The sequence below is a fragment of the Ambystoma mexicanum genome, chromosome 7q (genome assembly GCF_040938575.1).
Source record: "Ambystoma mexicanum isolate Mex_15411 chromosome 7q, UKY_AmexF1_1, whole genome shotgun sequence".
Lineage (NCBI taxonomy): Eukaryota > Metazoa > Chordata > Amphibia > Caudata > Ambystomatidae > Ambystoma > Ambystoma mexicanum.
In genome coordinates, this window is record NC_090941.1 from 89,143,942 (window position 1) to 89,157,740 (window position 13,799).

At 44.1% G+C, this 13,799-nt stretch overlaps 1 pseudogene; it reads right to left on the reverse strand.

Moving 5' to 3' along the window:
• Positions 1 to 11,130, reverse strand: part of LOC138528800 (steryl-sulfatase-like) — a 2,216,653-nt pseudogene extending 2,205,523 nt beyond the window's left edge.
• Positions 11,131 to 13,799: the final 2,669 nt, after the last annotated feature.

The following is a 13,799-nucleotide window of genomic DNA, read 5'->3' on the forward strand; positions in this document are numbered from 1 at the left end:
CCCGCGGATGTGGAAACAAGGCACAATCACCACACAGGAACTGATACGCCAGACACGAGGTTGTATTCCCAAAAATCTAGGGTTTATTGCCAAACAAATAGTCCCAGTTGGACAAATGGTCCCACGCCCCGCGACGTGTGTCTAACAGACCTCGGGGGACACAAGAGAGCAAAAATCGTACATCAGTTACATATATACAAAATGAGCATTTTACAATCAGTAATGACACATTTGACACATTCGATGCCGCCCCTAATTCATTCCCTTTGAAGTGGAGGCGATGATTGACTATGGTGACGAATATGACACTTTAGATCACCATAGTTAGTAATAGTTTGCAATCTCGAATTTACAGACACTATTCTTTATTTGTGAGAACACAGCGCTTCTGTTTTCATGGACAAGCTGCGCGTAGGGGGACTGGCACATTCCAGGCCTTACTATCTCCTGGTTTCGAGTCACACTCTAGAGGTCAGCTTGCTCTCCGGGGCCTCACAGTGCTCAGAAGGGGGGCCGTAAAGATGAACATAATTCAAACCCTTTAATATTAGTTTTGTGCATAGCTATTCTTTTAAGGAGACTCACTGGCATCCGTGTACTGATTAAAATGCCTTGCTCCTTGCCTTCACGGATATGTGCGGGAGGGAACCGGGCATTTCTGTCTGGCTCTCCAGTGTAATGTTTCAACATGTCTTTTAGCCTTAGACCATTGAAGCGAAATAATATCTACAGCAAAGCAGTTTTACATGAGGCAAAGTGGCAATGTTAGAGGGAACAGAGAGAGAAAACAAAATGGCGATTCTGGTCATCTTAAAATGGCCGCACTCTAGTTAAGCTAGTAACTATGTAATGACTAATGAGCATATGTTCTTAACACTTTAAATGAGGCGGTTGGTCTTCGGCCAACCAATTATCCTGCATTGCCTTCTGTTCGAGGGGTGTCTACTTTTCTAGACTGACAGTGGCACCCCCGTCAGGCATAGGAAGACCTTTTGTGCTGTTCAGGTGTAAGCCCTTATAAATCTGTCAATCATAAAATGAATGTGGGCTGTCATGTATCAACTGATGTATGTCATGAGGTATGAGTATATTAACTAAGACTTACATTCATTTGCCATTAATGAGTGTGAGACATATCACTTTAGTTAAGCTGTTCAGTGCAGATGCACACAACCACCTCTCTGAGATTAAGATTTTGCAACAGGTAATAGAGTCAGTTTATTTTGTTTGCAATGTAAAAAGAAACCTTCCAGAGTAATCCCTGTCTGTTACATTTCAAAAGTGTATGTGCTTTTGGCATTGTAGATGTGATCAAATAGACCCTTTGGTCTCTAAATGGCGGGATTGCCTGACTCCTTCTCGATGCATTGCGCAAGTACAGAAGAGTAAATTAAATCTCACTGTGTGCATACCTACACAAAATGAAGTATCCATTCAAGAAAAGGGGGAAGGGTTATTAACTGCCACCTATTTTCCCATTTTAAGTTGCCCAACGAAGGTGACAAATTAACACGTTTAGACAGTAATGCAATAGAAACTCCACTGAAGGAAACTTTGCAAACATTTTGTTTTCATTTTTTCAAGAAATGTATATGCAGGAGGGTAAGGTAGCTCATTTCAATTGAGTTTTCTATAAAGCTGTTTGTCTATTGAATAAGGGTGGGGGTGGTTTATTTGCACTGAATACATAGTAGAAAGACTTAGACAGGCTGGGATGTTCTGATTTCATTTGGTTTTCTATAGAATTACAATTTTAACCCAAACCCTCAAGTTTTTTTTACATGTTATTAATTAAATATGGGCTACTCCAGAATCCTCTAAAAGGTACCTTTGATGTAAGAGCACCATACTGATGCAGAGTCACCATCATCCGTTAACAAGTCTCTAATAGCTACTCTAAAGTTCTCAAGTTTAACGGATGTCTATATTCATACCCAGTAGGCCAGAGGTTGGTATCTAATCAGTCGATCTATGTCCTGCATATCAACTTCCATATCGAGTGGGATATTAGAGGAGCTACTGGACAAACCCATGATAGATTTTAGGAGCCTATTTTTGATAGTTGAGAGGGTATTGCAATTCATGCAGCCGCATAGTTCTGCACCATATAGTGCTTTCTCCCTTGCTTGTAACCTATATGCCCCAATGGACACGCTTACTGCTCTTTTACCATATTCCTTAGTTAACCTGGCATTGCCCCACTGTATCTTGTTAGTACACCTTCAACTTTTTCTATCTGGCTCTTCCAGGAGCACTTGTCTGTGATCCTCAGTCCAAGGTAGTCGTACATCTTCACTTGTTCAATAGTTTCCTCTCCCATTTTTATAGACAGTTTGGGGGGGTTCCTTTCTTTTTCTTGTAAGAGTCGTGGTTTTGGTTTTCATAGCATTCATTGATAGACCGTTATCATGGCAAAAGTCCGGAAATCTATTATTAGGTGTCACTGCTACGAGCGCAGCATCGTCCGCAAACAACAATATTGGAGTGTTTTCTCTGCCTAGGGATGGTGCATCTGATGGAGTGGACGATATTTGATTAATGACCTGATTGACGTATATACAAAACAGTTTTGGCACTATCACACACCCTTGGGCGGATGCCTTTCTGTATCTTAAAGGATCGTGTTACCTCCCCGTTAAGACTCCATTTTATTGTGGCTTAATTGTCGTTATAAAAAATCTGAGTGCCGAAAGCAAGACAGGGGGAATTGCAGCATTAATGAGAGATCTCCACAGTTTTACACGGCGCACACAACCGGAAGTGTTATGCAAATACATAAATATGATGTAAATGAAATATATAAACATGATGTAAATGTTTATTTTTCCAATTAGCATATAATTCTCTATCAGTCAGTGTATTCACAGACATTCATTAATCGTGCTTATGCCCACGTGGAAGCTAGCCTGTAGATGGTTAATAAGGCTGTGTTTTTTACGTCCATTTTTCTAGGTGGGCAAGAACAGCTCCAGCAAAATGTTCCCACCAGCATCTAATAACAAAATCAGGTGATAATGGCTGGGATCCTCTCTACCCCCCTTCTTGTACAGCACGATTATCTCTGCCTTTGTCCAGAATTTGAGGGGCCATGTTTGTTGCCAGAATCGCGTTGGATAGTCTTGCCATGTATGGTTTCCATATACTAGGTTTGGACTTAAAAAAGTCCATTGATATTTTTTCTCAGGGCCAGGGGCTTTGTGATTTTTGTGTGCCGAGATAACCTTAGGGAACTTTTACCATTAATACCAGATGTCCAGGGGTAGAATCGTCATGCAATTGGAGGCTAGCTACCTCCTCATTAAAATCTCTGGTCTCAGAGTACAGTTTACTAAAATGTTCAAACTAACTGGCCTCAGGGTTTTTACCCTGGACTTTTAGGAGATCTTTCCCTAGACCTCTACCCACCAGTCCCAGAACTTCCTTGTATCTTTATTTTCTATGGCCATAAGCATAGTGGCCCAAGCAATAGTGACAAACTCCTCCTTTTTAGCGTTTCACCATGTCTTTATACATATAGCTAGTGCATTAGGGAGGGCCATTGTGCCAAGGATAGCAATGCACTTTCCACAATCTAATAGGTGATGTTTGCCTACTTGACACTGATCGTCATCACACTGTGTCATCTTTAATGCCCTCTTCTTGACCGTCTTACTAGTTATTGTCAAGTGGTGCCGAATTTTGTCCATAGTGCTTATATATGAAAGGTTAACCGCCTCATTTGAGGCATCAGGATTCCTGTAGATTTCTAGTAGGGAAGGTATCAGATAACGGTAATGCTACATCTTCATTAATGGCCTCCCACTTGATGGTCTTGGTCTGCCTGGCCTGGCCTGTTACACATATTAGGATATGATCTTCACCTCTCATGCCCCTAAAAGTGAGGTTGTCGGACTACATCTTGGGGCAGGGTAATGATAAAGGTCAATGGTCACTTTCATACCTTTCTTTCAACTCTAATCCACCCCCCATTCCCATGCTGAAAATGGGCTTTGTTAAGACGGATTTCTGAACTCTGTCCTGGAGGCGCAGAGGTTCAGAAGGCCAACCTAATTACTTGGAACAGGGTAACCTCTGGACAAGCCAGACCAATCAGGGTAGCGATCGCGGCGGTCAAGACTAGGTCTCAAGAGGGGTGAGGGTGACTGAAAGCCCGCAATGAGCACATAAAGCAAGGACACTTACAAATTACTCCAAACAGGTGTTATATTAAAAATATATACACATTTATTCCAAGGCCTTTGCAATAAAGACCGTAGTGAGAAATCACAATAAAACTCTAGTAAACCAACACATACCTAACCAATACAATATATATACAAATACAAACGAGTCTAAAGCGTTAGAGGCACGAAATGTGTAGTCCACCTAGAAGAGGAGGAAAACAGGCAGTGCGAAATAATTATTAGACCCAGTCCGCCTTCAGAGGCACCTAACTAAAAGGAAGTCCAAGCCCTACGAAAAGTGGAGCCTTGTGCTCAAAAGTACCTGCACACGCTGGTGCCAACGGGCAAAAAGGGGAGTCTCTTCGAGGGAATCAGGCAGTTCAGTTCGGTGCACAAAAGAAGAAGAACAGAGTTCCACAACTCAAGCGCAGCCTCCACTGTGGGCAGAAGCAGAGCGCGAGTACGGAAAGGCGTGCTGTTTGACACAGCGGGGAAAAGCTATGGGCTCCTGCAGGAGGGCGACCAGTTCCTAGCTATGCTACTCACCGGTCCCCGATGCAAGCAGACCCAGGCTTCTCCGCGTCAGTTTCAGTGCTGGCAGGTTCAGGGGAGCAGGGGACGTCTCGTCGTCGTGTAGATTCTACAGCAGCAGAGTTGAGTTAAAGATGTCCCAAACGAAGTGAACCCACACAGTTTGTTACCACAGCAGGGCAACGGAGCGGCCGTGTGTATTTCAGCTCAGTGCACACTCTCACTTCAGACCTGGGAACGCCAAGTGTACGAAGCGGGTGAGAGTGTTGAGGACTCGAAATACTACACAACCTGGCGGCGGTTACAGAGCAAGACTCCTGGGAAGGCTGGTCAGTCTGCTGGATGGCCCAGAGACACTTCCGAAGGCTTACGTGCAGGAGATGGTGAAGGTGCCGAGAATAGCTGTTCCCGCTATTCCAAGGGTCGAAGTACCAGTACAGGCCTTCTCGTTCGATCAGAGGTAGAAAGGGTTTCACCAGGCGACAGCCGTGCAGAGGAGCAGTCCTTAGCGGGTCACCAGCGATTCCTCGGTTCAGCCTCGTGGTTGCAGGATACTTGGCTCCTGTATTCCTTTGTTCGTGAGAACTCAGGAGATCGACATGGTAGTGGTGTTTCCAGCCTCCTCTTATCCACGGTTCCCTTCGCGCCAAAACGGAGAGGACCCAATGGGAGATCTGCTCACAAAACACTCACACCATACGTGGACCTATCACGGACCACGGTGGTCCCAGGCATTCATACCACACTAGACTCTCTGGCACCCAGGATGTGTATTGGGACTAGACATCCCAGCCCACATCCTGGAGGCACACACAAGGCCTGTAGAAGCCCGCGAAAGCATCTGTGTTTCGCGGGAAAGTACATGCCCAAATAAGGAAGGCCCCGGGTCGGCTCAACCTGGGGGAGGTGAAGGGGGCAAGACGGTCAGCGGACAGGACAAAGAGCCTCGTGGTCTGGCCATTTTGGGAGCCAGGCCACCATTTTGGGCTAAGCGCGAGAAACGCGCTTAAAACGCCAAAAGGAGCTAAAAAACACAAGAAACGATCGCTGCCACCATTCCCGTCCGTGTTTCACTTGCACCGATCATTTACAATCCAAACAGAGTATCTAGGGCCTGTAGAAGACTAGAGACCCAAGAGAGCAGTAACTTAGCTTACAGTGCCGTCTTGTGTCATGTTGCACGAAAGCTGCAACATGATAAAGAAACTACGGAAAATAGCGTTTCCCGGTACTGACTGTCTTAAGGGCATGTCAGTTTCCCCGTAGGAATGGAGCGAAAGCCCAGAGGAGTGCGGCAGAAGGCTGCACTTCTCTGGCAAAGTCTAGATCCTGGTGAAAACAACAGCAAAAAGTTTAGGGGTTGCCACATGGAAGGAAATTCGGGTGCGTTCTTGTTGTGCCTTTTGGGAGGCTCTGCCAGTGGTTCGGGTATATCCCATAGGCTGTCCTCCTCATCACATTTCCCCATCATTAAATGAAAGGCCAGAAATTGTAAGTTTAGATCACCTGCTATAATTATTTTAGATTCTGCACGATAGGTGGTTCTCCATGGCGCATGCCATTTCCTTTATTAGGTTGAGAATTGATAACCCATTCCCTGATCTCTGCCAGTTATAGAGACTAAGCAGTTGTAATTCCTGGTCACTTTCAAATTTTATTTGCAACTCCTGCATATGCCAACAGTTGTTAACTTTTACTTCAATTATCGCGTTGAGGGTTGAGTCTGCCCATATAAGTAGGCCCCCGCTTGGCCATCCACTTTGTCCTTGATGGGCTGGTTTGTATATTTGTAACCGATGTAGTTCAGGTCTCCTGGAGACCTACTATTTGGTGCGATCTGATAAATGTAATCCACTCATCATCGCATGCAACATACTATGTCCTCACGTATTAATGAACAGCAGCCTCTTCTAGTTCAATCATATTCAGTCTTATTGAACACGCTGTCTTTTGGCTCCCTTGTTTCCTGTCCGAATTTAGGGACGTTTACAAGATAAACACAACGTCTATCTTTCGTGTGATGCATGTCTGTCCCTTTAACACTACAGTCTTTTACTCTGTGCTTACGTGTTCTAGCTGTTCAAAATTCTTCCTGCTAAGGTTATTCCTTCTCGTGTTATCGTTGTCTATAGTCCTAAACAAAGGGCCTCTATCTGGATAATCCATCCCCTGTACTTTTTGGCCACTCTCAAACTGTCCCTTTCTACCACCTGGGGAATTTTTGGCAATGAAGGAGTCTTTCACCTTACATACATTTTAAGTCATTATGGACTTGTTGCTATACTGGCGGCCCCCCTCTTCTGTATGTTTCTTGGTAACGGTATTGGAACTGGATGGTACTTTGGATATCTGCATGGCTCCTAGGTATTCACTATCACTGCAAAGCGCTAGGATGACTGCCTTTATTTCTTCTACAGACTGTTCCAACCTATCACAACAGGGACAAATTGCCAGCCCTGCATGTTTAGGTCGGTCGCCTGTACTTGTACTCGAAGTACCAATTACAGGAGTTGTTATGGACTCATTATCATTCCCCTTTTGTGATTCTGATAATCTAACTATTGTCTAACATGGTCTTGCGTTTTGATTTGACTGACCCATCGGAGTAGCACTCTATCTAGAATCATTGATGGTTAGGAGGACCCCAAATCTGTTGGGTGCCATGACACCTGGAGGGTAGGAAACTCTCTCCATATGGAAAGGGTTGATATTGCTCTCTTTCTCTCTGTGGGAACAATACTTAGCTTAGTTGCTTTGATTGTGCTTTGGTTATTAATTTCCACATGGCTCTTGTGATTCTTCCCAGCCAGTTGGTTAGTAACTTCGGGAACTTCAAAGTCTGTCAGGGTTCCGCCAATATCCAGTACGTCCTTTACCTATGCCCGGGGAAGTATTATGAGCTGCTCTCTTTGAACTTGCCTTGTTTTTCAGAGTGTGTTGCTCTTGCGAGCTATTCATTACTACTGTGAGTAGATCTTCTGTTGGATTAGCTATACAATTCGATGATTTCAATTTCACGCCTTTGTATTTTTTGGGGGACTTCTGTATATTAATGTTTGGATGGTTAATATGATTCAAAAGGAACTCAATTTCATTAAGTAAGATATGGGCCTCGCCAGGCTCTTTGTTTAGCTCTGTATGTATCCTCTCTGTACCCACCTTTGCGGCTGCAACATTGTAACCTGTACCGCATCCACCTCTGTAACTGTAACCTTGTACCCGCAATTAGTCTGTATCTGTGGGCGGCATTTGTGTAACCCTGAATCAAGCCTTCTTACGTTCCTCTTACAGCGCCTCGATGCCCGCGGGCTGCAGTGTGCTCCACAAATCCAAATAAAAGAAATAAATTGGCCTATATAGTGGCCAAGCATAGAATTGCCATGGGCTGGAAAACAACTAATAGACCAGGGTGGAAGTGTGGTGGCACGACCTTCAGAAATGGGTGGACGCAGAAACAGTGCTGTGGAGTGAAGCAGCCAATAGAGGGGGTAGAAGAAGAAGCAGAGCCATTGAGGGACTGGAGGCACATGGTAGCTACTTTGTCAGAGGCGACCCTGGCCAACCTCGATGATGAGGAGTCATCGGAGGGTGAGGGGAGGAAGACACCCCAAGATAGGACAGCCGAAGGTGGTGATGGGGAGTAAACTCGGGATGGGGGAGGGTAGCAGGACAGCGATGGATATAACATGATACAGTATATGACACTTGAATGCCATGACTGATATTCATTGTTTGGTTTTGTTTTGGTTGTTGTGTTTGTTTGTTAAAATCAATAAAATGATTTTAAATACATTAATTAATTAATAAATTAACTAATTAATTAATTGGTTTACTATATTGAGCAGTCCCCTTGGCAGGATTTGAGGTTGGTGCGGATTTAGTAGCTTTTCTATTTTTCAGTGTCAATAGAGTGCTTCACTTAGGGCGCTAGAATACTTGAGTGCAAAATACAATAAAGTGGAACATCTTGGATGTTAGGGTGCATAGTTTTGTTGAAAACGTGCAAATAGTGCAGAGGGTGTGAGCTGAGGAAACTGGTAGAGCAGGCTTAGCTTAGAGAGCTAAGAATACTTGTGCGTAAAATCTATTAAAGTGTGGTAGCTTTCCTATTAAAGAGCTGAGCACTATTGCAAAAGTGCAAGTAGTGCAAAAGGTGTGAGATAAATAAATTGTTAACTAACTAGCAAAATTACTGAAGAAACAGATTAAATGGCACTTGGTCTAAAATTAATTTGACACCAATAACATTTTTTAAAAGAGCAGTAACGGCCACAGAGAAAATAAAAGGATAAGTACACCCAGGACATCACAACTGACTCAGCCAATGCTGGGAATGCTCAACAGTTTAGGGGGTACCCTTAGTCCGACTCCCCCCACCCCGCCCCAGCACTGCCAGATAGGTCCTCTAGTTGGTTTTCAACAAGATGCTGGGTGCCCCCCTTTCTTGTGGCCTGAATATTTCAAATCTGCATAAGTGTGCGCGAGGACAATGCGAAAAGTGTGCTCAGCTTGTGGGGTGCCCTTAGTTCAACTCCGCACCCCTGCATGGCCACCTGACTCACAGAATGAGATAAAACTGAGAGAACATAGTGCTACACAGCAAGATATGGCTGTTGATAAGCTGTGGTTCCCTTCTATCATGAAGGAACGAGATGCCTGCACTGCTTTCGGGGGTGGGCTGTCAATGCCACGGCTCTTGGTCTCAATCATAGACTGTCTGTAGCGCTGTCTCACTGTGCCTTCGTTAAAAAGTTAACTCGCTGACCTTGTGGAGACGTGTCACTCTTTATCCTGAGATGGTCCACCACACGATGACCCCGGACCCAGGACCATGTGGCACAACCTTCAAGGGCGTGGGTTGTAAAATGGCTTACACAGCATAGAGCAACCAGCTTCAGGCAAAGAAGTCCTGCAGGCCAACCTGGTCAAACAGCACAGATCAGCAGCGGCCTTTGTGGTGTCAGGCGTCCCTGCAAGTTCAGCCCGCTGAGACTTATCATTGCTTCCCTCCTCTTCGGGCAGGAGGCAGGATTCAAGACCCCACACAACAGTAGTAGAAATGGGGCCAGGCACACCGCACAGTGCAGAACAGCAGCCCCCTTTGTCTCATCAGGCTTTGCAGTAAGGGTGGCCTGCTGAGATTTTTATGCTTCCTTCCATCCTCTTCGGGCAATAGTGGGGATTCAAGACCCAACGCAACGGCAGTAGTAACGGGGCCGGACACACAGCACAGCGCAGAACAGTGGAGCCATTTGTTGCAGCGGGCTTCGCAGCAAGGGTGGCCGGCCGCGCAGAGGCTTTTATGCTTTTTTCCTTTCTCTTTGGGCAATAGGAGGGGAGTCAAGAACCCCAAACAGCGGCAGTAGTAACAAAGCCGGGGCGCACATCACAGCGCAGAACGGCGCCCTTTGTCACGGCTATCTATCTGTTAGCAATACAATTAGGTGGAAAGAACTAACTTCAGTATTTGAGAGCTTTTCAAAAGTACTTTTTAGATAGCTAGGGCATATATAAATAATTGTGGAATTATGGTGAATTTGAATTTACAGAAGCTTTTGAGCTGGTTAGTACACCATCTCAACAAAGGTAGACCACCCTCTCAACAGATTCAACAAAGATAGCGCTTAATACTCAGAGGTTTCTAAGCGCGCACAAGGGCATCGAACCTGTGTTGCTTCATGTCGTCTTGCTTCCAAGGCCAGCGCACTGCCCCTGAGCTATCTTCCCGGCATTAATGCTACCGAAGGCATGTTTCTGGCCTTCCTCTAATTGGTGCGAACAATGGGAGGTGAGGGAGGGCTACAGCTTTCTCCTTTACTTCCTGCATTCATGTGTAATTTTCCCTTACGTGCCTGCCATTTTCCGCTTGTAGTGCCTTATGAGGCGGGCTGGCCCAGTGGCGGCACATATTCAAGACTGTCAGATAAGACTAAAACTTAAAATTGGGAGGTACTCAAGGTCTTCAGAACTCGTATTAAGTCTTTTCACTGTAACATGTTTTAACTTACAAATCGACACCAAACACAAAATATCTAATTTACATAAAAGTCACCTCCTCCATAACAAACAAATTCGCCTCGTCATCAGTTTTTTTTTTCTCTTCCATGGTTGGCTTTCCAAAGCCTTTATGGTTGTCACAGTTTGTTGCCTACGTTTCAGCTTTTTTGCTAACTTAATGGATTTTCTTTTACTTATTCTCTGAGACTATTTAAAAGTATCACTCAGCTCTCTCCACCTCCCAATCCCCAACTCTGTACGGTGGTAACAGTTTGTAGAAGTGCGTGTGGTACCCCACTGCCACCCCATTCACGGTACCTATAAGTCCTGTTGAATATCCTTCCTTCTTCAAAAGTTTGGCAAATGTTATTTCTTCAGCAAGAAGTCCACCAGAGGCAGGAGAAAATATATAGACGCCTATTCTTGATTGAGAAGCCATCCCTAAAAGTAAATACAAAGATTCGTGCATTAGGCTTTAGTGTCATCATGAGAAATATGGAACATACAATGTTGCCAAAGATTTTATGCGCCATCCATGTTTTCATAAATATAAATTGGCATTATACTTTGTGTTTAGTCTTTTTTTTACTTTATGGTTTCAGGGGTGTCACATGCAACATACTGCAATACTGATAGCTCAAGTTACACCAACAAGCACATTATTCTTTATAAGGTAATAGATTGTTGACAGGTATCCCACTAGATATAGGTAGGTGACCTATTCATGAACTAAAAGTCAGAAACAGAAACCACAATTTCACTCTGACTAGACCCAGTCTTCTGAATGACCGTCTATTTCTAATAGCACAGTCCTGTTTTTATGAAGATTACAAGATAACCCCAGGTCACAGGGTGCACCATGACCCAGTTCTGGGCTTCCATGTATCCATCAACTGTATTATGGGAGTTGTAGTCTTGGCTTGCCACAGTTTAATAAAACATACTAAGACTAAAGTAAAAACAAAGCCACAGACTGGGATAAGGTGGCCCTGATGACAGAGTCATCTGATAACTTACATTTGGTAACACTCTGCCTCCTCCAGGAAATTTTTATTTTAATATTGCATTTTCCTCTAGCTCACCCCTGTGTCAATATCTGATCCTCGAGTAATTCAGTGTACTAGGTTTTCTTCAATAGCTTCCACGTCACTTTCTGATCACTTCGCTTTACAGAAAGATATGGTATGATATGATATGATATGGCATTTATAACGCGCCTATACACAATATTGTACATTTCAACCATCCTCTCTATGTCTATGAGGGGAATGAACATCTCTTCCGTGCCCCCCTTACATTCACAGATGTTGCCGCGCGGAAATGGTGCATTATAGTTTGCATACTGTATTCTACCACTGTCCAGTCCTCTGTTTTTGATCAAGTAATAGTGATGGCAGTTATATCAACACCACTTACTCTATACCAGGACTCCACTCAACTCTCTCCAGGAAAGGACCATCTTTCTGGTCTGACACTATATTTACTAAGAATAAGGCTGGGCATCCACCTGCTTCAGGCAAAAGGTCAACCACATTTCAAAGAAGGCCTCTCATTGCAAACCCAGTCAATGGCAGCCGTTTCAGCGAAAGCCTAGTCGTGATTCCATTTTGGATCTTTTTTTTTACCTCATGTCATCTTCCAGAAGGTGTTTTCTTTTTTTGTATTTGTATGTGTACTCCTCACCTCTTTATAGCGCATTTGGGGAACGCCACCAACACCACTGCCTCCCTTTCCCCTTATGTCCCACTCCCTCCAGTTTACTGCACGCTGCCAGAGCACGCATAGAACAATGCAGGTTCGCGTTCTATATTTATAGCAAAGCTGTCCGAGTAAACAACCGTCTATGGAGTCAGGAAATGTCATTAGAAAGTGCCAAGGACGAGATTGCTCGTCCTTTTTACATAGACTTATATAATAGCCTGGCACTTAAGGGGTTAATAGAGTAATACGAAAATGAATATGATGAACGAGCTATAAAAAGAAACCAGGCCCATGCGGTATAGAGGAGCAGGCGAGCAAATGCGTTGTGACAGTCGTCTTCAGCACAGCTTGGGTCTGCAGGCCTCTGGCCGTGGACTTGTTCGAACTCCAAGGGCTTCGTTACAGAACTCTGCCTCTGGGGTCTCTACTTCATCCAAGCTGCAAAGCAGCCGAAGGGCTGCCCATCAACTTGCTAGGTCACCACTTTTTCCTCTACATGTATTAACGAAAAGTATTCCGTGTTTTCCCTAAATATAGTTTTGAAAATCAGGCCAGGCCATTAAATTGTGTTTTATTTCTGTAACGAATAGCCTTCTTGGATAGGCCTTTACAGCAACATTGTACTTCACTTAAAGTGGTTAAAATAGTCTTCTAATGTCCAGCTTCTTTCCTTGCATTTAGTTGCAATTTGTATTTTTGTTTAACTAAAAGACCGGTCCATGTTAATCCTAACAAGTCTCTTGCCAATATTTGCCTCTGAAATCCAAATTCATATTTGTCTACGATTATGTCAACAGTGTAAATTGAGATGGAGAACTTGGCATGATCATTCTTAATTGTGTAACAGACTCTATGACACGAAAGACTGGCTTCAAATATAAACAGAAACAAAAGTTTACTGTAAATATTTCTGGTCGATTATTGCCTTTGAGGTTGAGTTATCCCTCATATGCAATTGCTATTGGGACTCCTGTATCCTGCATGCAGCAAGTTTGCATAAGGTATTTCTCTTCAGTGTTTTTTTAAATCTGACGTTGCTCAATTGAGCATACATTGTTTTGGTCAAGTGCCTCTTTCTCAGATGCCTGAAGAGTAAGAGAAGTCGTGCATGCAGTATAGTTATCAAATGTCTCTTTCTCGAATGCTTGAAGAGTAAGGGATGTCCAGCATGCAGTATAGTTATCATAGTTATCAAGGGCCTCTTTCTCGGATGCCTGAAGAGTAAGGGACGTCCTGCATGCAGGGCCATCTTAAGCACTTTTGGGGCCCTGAGCACGGACATCTTTGGGGCCCCCCTCCGCCAAACCAAATAAGCATGTTTATTCATTTTAAGTCCCCTTACCCTCTTCATTCTTGCTCTAATCAGAATGACAAGCAAGTAGCATTTGAAGACCAACATTAGCAGCC